The sequence below is a fragment of the Eschrichtius robustus genome, chromosome 3, assembly GCF_028021215.1.
Source record: "Eschrichtius robustus isolate mEscRob2 chromosome 3, mEscRob2.pri, whole genome shotgun sequence".
NCBI classification, from domain to species: Eukaryota; Metazoa; Chordata; class Mammalia; order Artiodactyla; family Eschrichtiidae; genus Eschrichtius; species Eschrichtius robustus.
The window spans coordinates 136,208,985-136,226,116 of record NC_090826.1 but is presented as its reverse complement, the minus strand read 5'-3'; positions in this window follow the sequence as shown (position 1 = coordinate 136,226,116).

The following is a 17,132-nucleotide window of genomic DNA, read 5'->3' as shown; positions in this document are numbered from 1 at the left end:
TCGTCATAGAGCATTGTGATGAAAGTGGTCATGGAGGCTTGTGATGAAGGGGGTCATGTAGGATTGTGATGACAAAGGCAGGGAGCATGGTGAAGACCACAACATGGAGCATTGTGATGACAGAGGTCATGGAGCATTGTGATGAAAGCGGTCATGGGGCGTTGTCATGGGAAGGGCCATGGAGCACTGTGATGACAAGGGTCATTTAACATTGTGATGAAAAGGGTCATGTAGGATTGTGATGACAAGGGCATGGAGCCTGGAGAAGATCACAGCACGGAGTATTGTAATGAGAGGGGTCATGGAGCATTGTGATGAAAAGAATCAGGGAGCATTGTGATGACAAGGGTCATGGAGTATTGTGATGACACAGTCCAAGGTGCATTGTGATGAAAGGGGTCATGGATCATTTTGATGGAAGTGGTAATGCATTATTTTGATGATAGGGGATATGGATCATTGTGATGACAGGGGTCAAGGAGCATTGTGATGAAAGACGTACTGGAGTATTGTAATGAAAGGGGTCATGGATTATTGTGAGGAAAGTGATCATGGAGCATTGTGGTGTCATGGGTCATGGAGAATTGTGATGATGAGGGCCATTGAGCATTGTGATGAGAGGTATCATGGAGCATTGTGATGAATATTGTCATGGAGCTTTGTGATGACAAGCGCCATGGGCCATTGTGATGACAAGGGGCATGGACCACTGTGATGACAGGGGTCATGGAGCATTGGGATAACAGGGGCCATGGAGCATTGTGATGAAAGTGGTACTGGAGCATTGTGTTGAAAAGGGTCATGTATTATTGTCATGATAGTGATCATGGATTATTGTGATGATAGCCATCATGGAGCATTGTGAGGAAAGTAGTCATGATGCCTTGTGATGACACGGGGCATGGAGCATTGTGATGAGAGGGGCCATGGAGCATTTTGATGAAAATCGTCATGGAGCATTGTGATTAAAGGGATCATGGAGCATTGTAGTGAAACATTTCATGGAGCATTGTGATGCATGTGGTCATGGAGCATTGTGATGACATTGGGCATGGAGCATTGTGATGAAAACCGCCGTGGAGCATTTTGATGACAAGGGCTTTTTAGCATTGTGATGAAATGGGTCATGGAGATTTGTAATGAATGTGGTCATGGAGCATTGTGGTGTCATGGGTCATGGAGAATTGTGATGAGAGGTATCATGGAGCATTGTGATGAATATTGTCATGGAGCTTTGTGATGACAAGCGCCATTGAGCATTGTGATGACATGGGCCTTTTAGCATTGTGATGAACCGTGTCATGGAGCTTTGTGATGAATGTGGTCTTGGAGCATTGTGATGAGAGTGGGCATGGAGCATTTTGATGACAAGCACCATGGACTATTGTGATGACAAGGGGCATGGAGCATTGTGATGACACGAGCCAAGGTGTATTGTGATGAAAGGGGTCATGGATCATTGTGATGATAGCGATCATGGAGCATTATGCTGAAAGCGGTCATGGAGCATTGTGTTGAAATGGGTCATGGAGCATTGTGATGACAAGCGCCATGGAGCATTTTGATGAAAAGAGCCGTTTAGCATTGTGATGAAACGTGTCATGGAGCTTTGTGATGAATGTGGTCCTGGAGAATTGTGATGACAAGGAGCATGAAGCATTGTGATGAAACGGGTCACGGAGCATTGTGATGTCAGAGGTCATGAAGCATTATGATGACAAGGGCTATGGAGCATTGTGATGACAGGGGCCATGGAGAATTGTGATGACAGGGGTCATGGAGCATTGTGATGACAGGGGTTATGGAGCATTGTGATGACAGGGGTTATGGAGCATTGTGACTATAGGGGGCATTGAATATGTTGATGATAGTGGTCATGGGGCATTGTGATGACAGGGGGTATCGAGTATTTTGATGAAAGTCATACTGGAGCATTGTGATGAAAGGGGTCATGGATTATTGTCATGAAAAGGATCATGGTGCATTGTGATGACAGGGGGCCTAGAGCATTGTGATGAAAGGCGTACTGGAGCATTGTGTTGTCATGTGTCATGGGGAATTCTGATGTCAATGGCCATGGAGCCTTGTGATGACATGGGTCATGGAGCGTTGTCATGACAAGGTCATGGAGGATCGTGATGACAGGTGTTATGGAGCATTCTGCTGACAAGGGCCACGGAGCCTTGGGATGACAGGGGTCATAGGGCAGTGTGATGACAGGGGTCATAAAACTTTTTGAAGACAGGGGTCATGGAGCATTGTGATGAAAGGGGTCATGGAGCATTGTGACGATGAGGGCCATGGAGAGTTGTGATGACAGGTATCGTGGAGCGTTGTGATGAAAAGGGGCATGGAGCTTTGTGATGACAGGGGTCACAGGGCATTGTGATGGCAGGGGGCATGGAGCATTGTGATAAAAGGCATACTGGAGTGTTGTGATGAAAGGGGTAATGGATTATTGTGATGAAAGGGATCATGGAGCATTGTGATGACAGGGGTCATGGAGCATTGTGATGACAGGCGTTATGGAGCATTGTGATGACAGGGGTTATGGAGCATTGTGACTACAGGGGGCATTGAATATGTTGATGACAGTGGTCATGGGGCATTGTGATGACAGGGGGCATCGAGTATTGTGATGAAAGTCATACTGGAGCATTTTGATGAAAGGGGTCATGGATTATTGTCATGAAAAGGATCATGGTGCATTGTGATGACAGGGGGCCTAGAGCATTGTGATGAAAGGCGTACTGGAGCATTGTGTTGTCAGGTGTCATGGGGAATTCTGATGTCAATGGCCATGGAGCCTTGTGATGACAGGGGTCATGGAGCGTTGTCATGACAAGGTCATGGAGGATCGTGATGACAGGTGTTATGGAGCATTCTGATGACAAGGGCCACGGAGCCTTGGGATGACAGGGGTCATAGGGTAGTGTGATGACAGGGGTCATAAAACTTTTTGAAGACAGGGGTCATGGAGCATTGTGATGAAAAGGGTCATGGAGCATTGTGACGACGAGGGCCATGGAGAGTTGTGATGACAGGTATCGTGGAGCATTGTGATGAAAAGGGCCATGGAGCTTTGTGATGACAGGGGTCACAGGGCATTGTGATGGCAGGGGGCATGGAGCATTGTGATAAAAGGCATACTGGAGTGTTCTGATGAAAGGGGTAATGGATTATTGGGATGAAAGGGATCATGGAGCATTGTGATGACATGGGTCATGGAGCATTGTGAGGAAAGTGGTCAGGGAGCATTGTGATGAAAGTGGTAATGCAGCATTGTGATAAAAGTGGTCATGGGTCTTTGTGATGACAGGGGGCATGGAGCAATGTGTTGACAAGGGCCATGGTGCATTGTGGTGAAAGCAGTCATGGAGCATTGTGATGACAAGGGCCATGGAGAATTGTGAAATCAGTGGTCATGGAGCATTGTGACAACAAGGCCCATGAAGCATTGTGATGACAGTTGTCATGGAGCATTGTGATGAATGTGGTAATGGAGCATTGTGATGACAAGCGCCATTGAGCATTGTAATGACATGGGCCTTTAGCATTGTGATGAAACCTGTCATGGAGCTTTGTGATTAATGTGCTCATGGAGCATTGTGATGTCAGTGGGCATGGAGCTTTGTGATGAAAAGCACCATGGACCATTGTGATGACAATGGGCATGGACCACTGTGATGACAGGGGTCATGGAGCATTGGGATAACAGGGGCCATGGAGCATTGTGATGAAAGTGGTACTGGAGCATTGTGTTGAAAAGGTTATGTATTATTGTGATGATAGTGATCATGGATTATTGTGATGATAGCGCTCATGGAGCATTGTGAGGAAGGCGGTCATGGAGCATTGTGATGAAATGGGTCATTGAGCATAGGAATGAAAAGAGTCATGGAGCATTGGGATAACATGGCTCATGGAGCATTGTGATGACAAGGGCCATAGAGCTTTGTGATAACAAGGTTCATGGAGAGTTGTAATGACACGGGCCAAGGAGCATTGTGATGAAAGGGGTGATGGAGCATTGGGATGAAACTCGTCATAGAGCATTGTGATGAAAGTGGTCATGGAGGCTTGTGATGAAAGGGGTCATGTAGGATTGTGATGACAGGGGCAGGGAGCATGGTGAAGACCACAACATGGAGCATTGTGATGACAGAGGTCATGGAGCATTGTGATGAAAGCAGCCATGGAGCATTGTCATGGGAAGGGCCTTGGAGCATTGTGATGACAAGGGTCATTTAACATTGTGATGAAAAGGGTCATGTAGGATTGTGATGACAAGGGCATGGAGCCTGGAGAAGATCACAGCACGGAGTATTGTAATGAGAGGGGTCATGGAGCATTGTGATGAAAAGAATCAGGGAGCATTGTGATGACAAGGGTCATGGAGTATTGTGATGACACAGGCCAAGGTGCATTGTGATGAAAGGGGTCATGGATCATTTTGATGGAAGTGGTAATGCATTATTTTGATGATAGGGGATATGGATCATTGTGATGAGAGGGGGCAAGGAGCATTGTGATGAAAGACGTACTGGAGTATTGTAATGAAAGGGGTCATGGATTATTGTGAGGAAAGTGATCATGGAGCATTGTGGTGTCATGGGTCATGGAGAATTGTGATGATGAGGGCCATGGAGCATTGTGATGACAGGTATCATGGAGCATTGTGATGAATATTGTCATGGAGCTTTGTGATGACAAGCGCCATGGGCCATTGTGATGACAAGGGGCATGGACCACTGTGATGACAGGAGTCATGGAGCATTGGGATAACAGGGGCCATGGAGCATTGTGATGAAAGTGGTACTGGAGCATTGTGTTGAAAAGGGTCATGTATTATTGTCATGATAGTGATCATGGATTATTGTGATGATAGCGATCATGGAGCATTGTGAGGAAAATAGTCATGATGCCTTGTGATGACACGGGGCATGGAGCATTGTGATGAGAGGGGCCATGGAGCATTTTGATGAAAATCGTCATGGAGCATTGTGATTAAAGGGATCATGGAGCATTGTAGTGAAACATTTCATGGAGCATTGTGATGCATGTGGTCATGGAGCATTGTGATGACATTGGGCATGGAGCATTGTGATGAAAACCGCCGTGGAGCATTTTGATGACAAGGGCTTTTTAGCATTGTGATGAAATGGGTCATGGAGATTTGTAATGAATGTGGTCATGGAGCATTGTGGTGTCATGGGTCATGGAGAATTGTGATGATGAGGGCCATGGAGCATTGTGATGACAGGTATCATGGAGCATTGTGATGAATATTGTCATGGAGCTTTGTGATGACAAGCGCCATTGAGCATTGTGATGACATGGGCCTTTTAGCAATGTGATGAACCGTGTCATGGAGCTTTGTGATGAATGTGGTCTTGGAGCATTGTGATGAGAGTGGGCATGGAGCATTGTGATGACAAGCGCCATGGACTATTGTGATGACAAGGGGCATGGAGCATTGTGATGACACGAGCCAAGGTGTATTGTGATGAAAGGGGTCATGGATCATTGTGATGATAGCGATCATGGAGCATTATGCTGAAAGCGGTCATGGAGCATTGTGTTGAAATGGGTCATGGAGCATTGTGATGACAAGCGCCATGGAGCATTTTGATGAAAAGAGCCATTTAGCATTGTGATGAAACGTGTCATGGAGCTTTGTGATGAATGTGGTCCTGGAGAATTGTGATGACAAGGAGCATGAAGCATTGTGATGAAACGGGTCACGGAGCATTGTGATGTCAGGGGTCATGAAGCATTGTGATGACAAGGGCTATGGAGCATTGTGATGACAGGGGCCATGGAGAATTGTGATGACAGGGGTCATGGAGCATTGTGATGACAGGGGTTATGGAGCATTGTGATGACAGAGGTTATGGAGCATTGTGACTACAGGGGGCATCGAGTATTGTGATGAAAGACATACTGGAGCATTGTGATGAAAGGGGTCATGGATTATTGTCATGAAAAGGATCATGGTGCATTGTGATGACAGGGGGCCTAGAGTATTGTGATGAAAGGCGTACTGGAGCATTGTGTTGTCAGGTGTCATGGGGAATTCTGTTGTCAATGGCCATGGAGCCTTGTGATGACAGGGGTCATGGAGCGTTGTCATGACAAGGTCATGGAGGATCGTGATGACAGGTGTTATGGAGCATTCTGATGACAAGGGCCACGGAGCCTTGGGATGACAGGGGTCATAGGGTAGTGTGATGACAGGGGTCATAAAACTTTTTGAAGACAGGGGTCATGGAGCATTGTGATGAAAGGGGTCATGGAGCATTGTGACGATGAGGGCCATGGAGAGTTGTGATGACAGGTATCGTGGAGCATTGTGATGAAAAGGGCCATGGAGCTTTGTGATGACAGGGGTCACAGGGCATTGTGATGGCAGGGAACATGGAGCATTGTGATAAAAGGCATACTGGAGTGTTGTGATGAAAGGGGTAATGGATTATTGTGATGAAAGGGATCATGGAGCATTGTGATGACAGGGGTCATGGAGCATTGTGAGGAAAGTGGTCAGGGAGCATTGTGATGAAAGTGGTAATGCAGCATTGTGATAAAAGTGGACATGGGTCTTTGTGATGACAGTCGGCATGGAGCAATGTGTTGACAAGGGCCATGGTGCATTGTGGTGAAAGCAGTCATGGAGCATTGTGATGACAAGGGCCATGGAGAATTGTGAAGTCAGTGGTCATGGAGCATTGTGACAACAAGGCCCATGAAGCATTGTGATGACAGTTGTCATGGAGCATTGTGATGAATGTGGTAATGGAGCATTGTGATGACAAGCGCCATTCAGCATTGTAATGACATGGGCCTTTAGCATTGTGATGAAACCTGTCATGGAGCTTTGTGATTAATGTGCTCATGGAGCATTGTGATGTCAGTGGGCATGGAGCTTTGTGATGAAAAGCACCATGGACCATTGTGATGACAATGGGCATGGACCACTGTGATGACAGGGGTCATGGAGCATTGGGATAACAGGGGCCATGGAACATTGTGATGAAAGTGGTACTGGAGCATTGTGTTGAAAAGGGTCATGTATTATTGTGATGATAGTGATCATGCATTATTGTGATGATAGCGCTCATGGAGCATTTTGATGAAATGGGTCTTTGAGCATAGGAATGAAAAGAGTCATGGAGCATTGTGATAACATGGCTTATGGAGCATTGTGATGACAAGGGCCATAGAGCTTTGTGATAACAAGGTTCATGGAGAGTTGTAATGACACGGGCCAAGGAGCATTGTGATGAAAGGGGTGATGGAGCATTGGGATGAAACTCGTCATAGAGCATTGTGATGAAAGTGGTCATGGAGGCTTGTGATGAAAGGGGTCATGTAGAAATGTGATGACAAGGGCAGGGAGCATGGTGAAGACCACAACATGGAGAATTGTGATGACAGAGGTCGTGGAGCATTGTGATGAAAGCAGTCATGGAGCATTGTCATGGGAAGGGCCATGGAGCATTGTGATGACAAGGGTCGTTTAACATTGTGATGAAAAGTGTCATGTAGGATTGTGATGACAAGGGCATGGAGTCTGGAGAAGATCACAGCACGGAGTATTGTAATGAGAGGGGTCATGGAGCATTGTGATGAAAAGAATCAGGGAGCATTGCCATGACAAGTGCCATAGAACATTGTGATGACAAGGGTCATTGAGTATTGTGATGACACAGGCCAAGGTGCATTGTGATGAAAGGGGTCATGGATCATTTTGATTAAAGGGGTCATGGATCATTTTGATGGAAGTGGTAATGTTTTATTCTGATGATAGGGGATATGGATCATTGTGATGACGGGGGGCAAGGAGCATTTTGATGAAAGACGTACTGGAGTATTGTAATGAAAGGGGTCATGGATTATTGTGATGAAAGTGATCATGGAGCATTGTGGTGTCATGGGTCATGGAGAATTGTGATGATGAGGGCCATGGAGCATTGTGATGACAGGTATCATGGAGCATTGTGATGAATATTGTCATGGAGCTTTGTGATGACAAGCGCCATTGAGCATTGTGATGACATGGGCCTTTTAGCATTGTGATGAACCGTGTCATGGAGCTTTGTGATGAATGTGGTCTTGGAGCATTGTGATGAGAGTGGGCATGGAGCATTGTGATGACAAGCGCCATGGACTATTGTGATGACAAGGGCCATGGAGCATTGTGATGACACGAGCCAAGGTGCATTGTGATGAAAGGGGTCATGGATCATTGTGATGATAGCGATCATGGAGCATTATGATGAAAGCGGTCATGGAGGATTGTGTTGAAATGGGTCATGGAGCATTGTGATGACAATTGTCATTCAGCATTGTGATGACAGGCGTCATGGGGAATTGTCATGACAGCGGGCATGGAGTATCTTGATGAAAGGCTTCCTGGAGCATTGTGATGAAAATGGTCAAGGGGTATTTTGATGAAATGGATAATGGAGCGTTTTGATGAGAGGGGTCATTGAGCTTTGTGATGAAAGTGGTCATGGAGCATTGTGATGACAATTGTCATGGAGCATTGTGATAACAAGCGCCATGGAGCATTGTGATGACAGGTGTCATGGAGCCTCGCAATAAGAGTAGCCATGGACCATTGTGATGAAATGTGTACACGAGCATTGTGATGACACGGGTCATTGAGCATTATGATGAAAGTTGTCATGAAGCATTGTGATGACAGGTGGCATGGAGCATTGTGATGACAGGGGTCATGGAGCATTGTGATGAGAAGGGTCATGGAGCATTGTGATGACACGGACCAAGGAGCATTGTGATGAAAGGAGTCATGGATCATTGTGATGAAAGTGGTAATGAAGCATTGTGATGACAGGGTGCATGGAACATTGTGATGGAAAGGGCCTTGGAGAATTGTGATGACCTGGGTCATTGGGCATTGTGATGACAGGGGGCATGGAGCATTGTGATGAAATGCGTACTGGAGTATTGTAATGAAAGGGTTCATCGATTATTGTGATGAAAGAGATCATTGAGCATTGTGATGCTAGGGTCATGGAGCAATGTGATGAAAATGGTCAGGGAGCATTGTGATGAAAGGGGTATGGAGCATTGTGATAAAAGGTGTTATGGGGCATTGTGATAACAGGGGTTGTGGAACATTGTGATGAGAGGCGCCGTGGAACATTGTGATGACAAGGGCCTTTTAGCATTGTGATGAAACGTGTCATTGAGCATTGTGATGAAAGTGGTCATGGATCATTGTGATGAATGTGGTCATGGAGCATTGTGATGACAAGCGCTATGGAGCATTTTGATGAAAAGAGCCGTTTAGCATTGTGATGAAACGTGTCATGGAGCTTTGTGATGAATGTGGTCCTGGAGAATTGTGATGACAAGGAGCATGAAGCATTGTGATGAAACGGGTCACGGAGCATTGTGATGTCAGGGGTCATGAAGCATTGTGATGACAAGGGCTATGGAGCATTGTGATGACAGGGGCCATGGAGAATTGTGATGACAGGGGTCATGGAGCATTGTGATGACAGGGGTTATGGAGCATTGTGATGACAGGGGTTATGGAGCATTGTGACTACACGGGGCATTGAATATGTTGATGACAGTGGTCATGGGGCATTGTGATGACAGGGGGCATCGAGTATTGTGATGAAAGGCATACTGGAGCATTGTGATGAAAGGGGTCATGGATTATTGTCATGAAAAGGATCATGGTGCATTGTGATGACAGGGGGCCTAGAGCATTGTGATGAAAGGCGTACTGGAGCATTGTGTTGTCATGTGTCATGGGGAATTCTGATGTCAATGGCCATGGAGCCTGGTGATGACAGGGTTCATGGAGCGTTGTCATGACAAGGTCATGGAGGATCGTGGTGACAGGTGTTATGGAGCATTCTGATGACAAGGGCCACGGAGCCTTGGGATGACAGGGGTCATACGGCAGTGTGATGACAGGGGTCATAAAACTTTTTGAAGACAGGGGTCATGGAGCATTGTGATGAAAGGGGTCATGGAGCATTGTGACGAGGAGGGCCATGGAGAGTTGTGATGACAGGTATCGTGGAGCATTGTGATGAAAAGGGCCATGGAGGTTTGTGATGACAGGGGTCATAGGGCATTGTGATGGCAGGGGGCATGGAGCATTGTGATAAAAGGCGTACTGGAGTGTTGTGATGAAAGGGGTAATGGATTATTGTGATGAAACGATTCATGGAGCATTGTGATGACAGGGGTCATGGAGCATTGTGAGGAAAGTGGTCAGGGAGCATTGTGATGAAAGTGGTAATGCAGCATTGTGATAAAAGTGGTCATAGGGCTTTGTGATGACAGGGGGCATGGAGCAATGTGTTGACAAGGGCCATGGTGCATTGTGGTGAAAGCAGTCATGGAGCATTGTGATGACAAGGGCCATGGAGAATTGTGAAGTCAGTGGTCATGGAGCATTGTGACAACAAGGCCCATGAAGCATTGTGATGACAGTTGTCATGGAGCATTGTGATGAATGTGGTAATGGAGCATTGTGATGACAAGCGCCATTGAGCATTGTAATGACATGGGCCTTTAGCATTGTGATGAAACCTGTCATGGAGCTTTGTGATTAATGTGCTCATGGAGCATTGTGATGTCAGTGGGCATGGAGCTTTGTGATGAAAAGCACCATGGACCATTGTGATGACAATGGGCATGGACCACTGTGATGACAGGGGTCATGGAGCATTGGGATAACAGGGGCCATGGAGCATTGTGATGAAAGTGGTACTGGAGCATTGTGTTGAAAAGGGTCATGTATTATTGTGATGATAGTGATCATGGATTATTGTGATGATAGCGCTCATGGAGCATTGTGAGGAAGGCGGTCATGGAGCATTGTGATGAAATGGGTCATTGAGCATAGGAATGAAAAGAGTCATGGAGCATTGTGATAACATGGCTCATGGAGCATTGTGATGACAAGGGCCATAGAGCTTTGTGATAACAAGGTTCATGGAGAGTTGTAATGACACGGGCCAAGGAGCATTGTGATGAAAGGGGTGATGGAGCATTGGGATGAAACTCGTCATAGAGCATTGTGATGAAAGTGGTCATGGAGGCTTGTGATGAAGGGGGTCATGTAGGATTGTGATGACAAAGGCAGGGAGCATGGTGAAGACCACAACATGGAGCATTGTGATGACAGAGGTCATGGAGCATTGTGATGAAAGCAGTCATGGAGCGTTGTCATGGGAAGGGCCATGGAGCATTGTGATGACAAGGGTCATTTAACATTGTGATGAAAAGGGTCATGTAGGATTGTGATGACAAGGGCATGGAGCCTGGAGAAGATCACAGCACGGAGTATTGTAATGAGAGGGGTCATGGAGCATTGTGATGAAAAGAATCAGGGAGCATTGTGATGACAAGGGTCATGGAGTATTGTGATGACACAGGCCAAGGTGCATTGTGATGAAAGGGGTCATGGATCATTTTGATGGAAGTGGTAATGCATTATTTTGATGATAGGGGATATGGATCATTGTGATGACAGGGGGCAAGGAGCATTGTGATGAAAGACGTACTGGAGTATTGTAATGAAAGGGGTCATGGATTATTGTGAGGAAAGTGATCATGGAGCATTGTGGTGTCAAGGGTCATGGAGAATTGTGATGATGAGGGCCATGGAGCATTGTGATGAATATTGTCATGGAGCTTTGTGATGACAAGCGCCATTGAGCATTGTGATGACATGGGCCTTTTAGCATTGTGATGAACCGTGTCATGGAGCTTTGTGATGAATGTGGTCTTGGAGCATTGTGATGAGAGTGGGCATGGAGCATTGTGATGACAGGCGCCATGGACTATTGTGATGACAAGGGGAATGGAGCATTGTGATGACACGATCCAAGGTGCATTGTGATGAAAGTGGTCATGGATCATTGTGATGATAGCGATCATGGAGCATTATGCTGAAAGCGGTCATGGAGCACTGTGTTGAAATGGGTCATGGAGCATTGTGATGACAAGCGCCATGGAGCATTTTGATGAAAAGAGCCGTTTAGCATTGTGATGAAACGTGTCATGGAGCTTTGTGATGAATGTGGTCCTGGAGAATTGTGATGACAAGGAGCATGAAGCATTGTGATGAAGCGGGTCACGGAGCATTGTGATGTCAGGGGTCATGAAGCATTGTGATGACAAGGGCTATGGAGCATTGTGATGACAGGGGCCATGGAGAATTGTGATGACAGGGGTCATGGAGCATTCTGATGACAGGGGTTATGGAGCATTGTGATGACAGGGGTTATGGAGCATTGTGTCTACAGGGGGCATTGAATATGTTGAAGACAGTGGTCATGGGGCATTGTGATGACAGGGGGCATCGAATATTGTGATGAAAGGCATACTGGAGCATTGTGTTGAAAGGGGTCATGGATTATTTTCATGAAAAGGATCATGGTGCATTGTGATGACAGGGGGCCTAGAGCATTGTGATGAAAGGCGTACTGGAGCATTGTGTTGTCAGGTGTCATGGGGAATTCTGATGTCAATGGCCATGGAGCCTTGTGAGGACAGGGGTCATGGAGCGTTGTCATGACAAGGTCATGGAGGTTCGTGATGACAGGTGTTATGGAGCATTCTGATGACAAGGGCCACGGAGCCTTGGGATGACAGGGGTCATACGGCAGTGTGATGACAGGGGTCATAAAACTTTTTGAAGACAGGGGTCATGGAGCATTGTGATGAAAGGGGTCATGGAGCATTGTGACGATGAGGGCCATGGAGAGTTGTGATGACAGGTATCGTGGAGCATTGTGATGAAAAGGGCCATGGAGCTTTGTGATGACAGGGGTCACAGGGCATTGTGATGGCAGGGGGCATGGAGCATTGTGATAAAAGGCATACTGGAGTGTTGTGATGAAAGGGGTAATGGATTATTGTGATGAAAGGGATCATGGAGCATTGTGATGACAGGGGTCATGGAGCATTGTGAGGAAAGTGGTCAGGGAGCATTGTGATGAAAGTGGTAATGCAGCATTGTGATAAAAGTGGTCATGGGTCTTTGTGATGACAGGGGGCATGGAGCAATGTGTTGACAAGGGCCATGGTGCATTGTGGTGAAAGCAGTCATGGAGCATTGTGATGACAAGGGCCATGGAGAATTGTGAAGTCAGTGGTCATGGAGCATTGTGACAACAAGGCCCATGAAGCATTGTGATGACAGTTGTCATGGAGCATTGTGATGAATGTGGTAATGGAGCATTGTGATGACAAGCGCCATTGAGCATTGTAATGACATGGGCCTTTAGCATTGTGATGAAACCTGTCATGGAGCTTTGTGATTAATATGCTCATGGAGCATTGTGATGTCAGTGGGCATGGAGCTTTGTGATGAAAAGCACCATGGACCATTGTGATGACAATGGGCATGGACCACTGTGATGACAGGGGTCATGGAGCATTGGGATAACAGGGGCCATGGAGCATTGTGATGAAAGTGGTACTGGAGCATTGTGTTGAAAAGGGTCATGTATTATTGTGATGATAGTGATCATGGATTATTGTGATGATAGCGCTCATGGAGCATTGTGAGGAAGGCGGTCATGGAGCATTGTGATGAAATGGGTCATTGAGCATAGGAAAGAAAAGAGTCATGGAGCATTGTGATAACATGGCTCATGGAGCATTGTGATGACAAGGGCCATAGAGCTTTGTGATAACAAGGTTCATGGAGAGTTGTAATGACACGGGCCAAGGAGCATTGTGATGAAAGGGGTGATGGAGCATTGGGATGAAACTCGTCATAGAGCATTGTGATGAAAGTGGTCATGGAGGCTTGTGATGAAAGGGGTCATGTAGGATTGTGATGACAAGGGCAGGGAGCATGGTGAAGACCACAACATGGAGCATTGTGAGGACAGAGGTCATGGAGCATTGTGATGAAAGCAGTCATGGAGCATTGTCATGGGAAGGGCCATGGAGCATTGTGATGACAAGGGTCATTTAACATTGTGATGAAAAGGGTCATGTAGGATTGTGATGACAAGGGCATGGAGCCTGGAGAAGATCACAGCACGGAGTATTGTAATGAGAGTGGTCATGGAGCATTGTGATGAAAAGAATCAGGGAGCATTGTGATGACAAGGGTCATGGAGTATTGTGATGACACAGGCCAAGGTGCATTGTGATGAAAGGGGTCATGGATCATTTTGATGGAAGTGGTAATGCATTATTTTGATGATAGGGGATATGGATCATTGTGATGACAAGGGGCAAGGAGCATTGTGATGAAAGACGTACTGGAGTATTGTAATGAAAGGGGTCATGGATTATTGTGAGGAAAGTGATCATGGAGCATTGTGGTGTCATGGGTCATGGAGAATTGTGATGATGAGGGCCATTGAGCATTGTGATGAGAGGTATCATGGAGCATTGTGATGAATATTGTCATGGAGCTTTGTGATGACAAGCGCCATGGGCCATTGTGATGACAAGGGGCATGGACAACTGTGATGACAGGGGTCATGGAGCATTGGGATAACAGGGGCCATGGAGCATTGTGATGAAAGTGGTACTGGAGCATTGTGTTGAAAAGGGTCATGTATTATTGTCATGATAGTGATCATGGATTATTGTGATGATAGCCATCATGGAGCATTGTGAGGAAAGTAGTCATGATGCCTTGTGATGACACGGGGCATGGAGCATTGTGATGAGAGGGGCCATGGAGCATTTTGATGAAAATCGTCATGGAGCATTGTGATTAAAGGGATCATGGAGCATTGTAGTGAAACATTTCATGGAGCATTGTGATGCATGTGGTCATGGAGCATTGTGATGACATTGGGCATGGAGCATTGTGATGAAAACCGCCGTGGAGCATTTTGATGACAAGGGCTTTTTAGCATTGTGATGAAATGGGTCATGGAGATTTGTAATGAATGTGGTCATGGAGCATTGTGGTGTCATGGGTCATGGAGAATTGTGATGATGAGGGCCATGGAGCATTGTGATGACAGGTATCATGGAGCATTGTGATGAATATTGTCATGGAGCTTTGTGATGACAAGCGCCATTGAGCATTGTGATGACATGGGCCTTTTAGCATTGTGATGAACCGTGTCATGGAGCTTTGTGATGAATGTGGTCTTGGAGCATTGTGATGAGAGTGGGCATGGAGCATTGTGATGACAAGCGCCATGGACTATTGTGATGGCAAGGGGCATGGAGCATTGTGATGACACGAGCCAAGGTGCATTGTGATGAAAGGGGTCATGGATCATTGTGATGATAGCGATCATGGAGCATTATGCTGAAAGCGGTCATGGAGCATTGTGTTGAAATGGGTCATGGAGCATTGTGATGACAAGCGCCATGGAGCATTTTGATGAAAAGAGCCGTTTAGCATTGTGATGAAACGTGTCATGGAGCTTTGTGATGAATGTGGTCCTGGAGAATTGTGATGACAAGGAGCATGAAGCATTGTGATGAAACGGGTCACGGAGCATTGTGATGTCAGGGGTCATGAAGCATTGTGATGACAAGGGCTATGGAGCATTGTGATGACAGGGGTTATGGAGCATTGTGACTACAGGGGGCATTGAATATGTTGATGACAGTGGTCATGGGGCATTGTGATGACAGAGGGCATCGAGTATTGTGATGAAAGTCATACTGGAGCATTGTGATGTAAGGGGTCATGGATTATTGTCATGAAAAGGATCATGGTGCATTGTGATGACAGGGGGCCTAGAGTATTGTGATGAAAGGCGTACTGGAGCATTGTGTTGTCAGGTGTCATGGGGAATTCTGATGTCAATGGCCATGGAGCCTTGTGATGACAGGGGTCATGGAGCGTTGTCATGACAAGGTCATGGAGGATCCTGATGACAGGTGTTATGGAGCATTCTGATGACAAGGGCCACGGAGCCTTGGGATGACAGGGGTCATAGGGCAGTGTGATGACAGGGGTCATAAAACTTTTTGAAGACAGGGGTCATGGAGCATTGTGATGACAGGGGTCATGGAGCATTGGGATAACAGGGGCCATGGAGCATTGTGATGAAAGTGGTACTGGAGCATTGTGTTGAAAAGGGTCATGTATTATTGTGATGATAGTGATCATGGATTATTGTGATGATAGCGCTCATGGAGCATTGTGAGGAAGGCGGTCATGGAGCATTGTGATGAAATGGGTCATTGAGCATAGGAATGAAAAGAGTCATGGAGCATTGTGATAACATGGCTCATGGAGCATTGTGATGACAAGGGCCATAGAGCTTTGTGATAACAAGGTTCATGGAGAGTTGTAATGACACGGGCCAAGGAGCATTGTGATGAAAGGGGTGATGGAGCATTGGGATGAAACTCGTCATAGAGCATTGTGATGAAAGTGGTCATGGAGGCTTGTGATGAAAGGGGTCATGTAGGATTGTGATGACAAGGGCAGGGAGCATGGTGAAGACCACAACATGGAGCATTGTGAGGACAGAGGTCATGGAGCATTGTGATGAAAGCAGTCATGGAGCATTGTCATGGGAAGGGCCATGGAGCATTGTGATGACAAGGGTCATTTAACATTGTGATGAAAAGGGTCATGTAGGATTGTGATGACAAGGGCATGGAGCCTGGAGAAGATCACAGCACGGAGTATTGTAATGAGAGGGGTCATGGAGCATTGTGATGAAAAGAATCAGGGAGCATTGTGATGACAAGGGTCATGGAGTATTGTGATGACACAGGCCAAGGTGCATTGTGATGAAAGGGGTCATGGATCATTTTGATGGAAGTGGTAATGCATTATTTTGATGATAGGGGATATGGATCATTGTGATGACAAGGGGCAAGGAGTATTGTGATGAAAGACGTACTGGAGTATTGTAATGAAAGGGGTCATGGATTATTGTGAGGAAAGTGATCATGGAGCATTGTGGTGTCATGGGTCATGGAGAATTGTGATGATGAGGGCCATTGAGCATTGTGATGACAGGTATCATGGAGCATTGTGATGAATATTGTCATGGAGCTTTGTGATGACAAGCGCCATGGGCCATTGTGATGACAAGGGGCATGGACCACTGTGATGACAGGGGTCATGGAGCATTGGGATAACAGGGGCCATGGAGCATTGTGATGAAAGTGGTACTGGAGCATTGTGT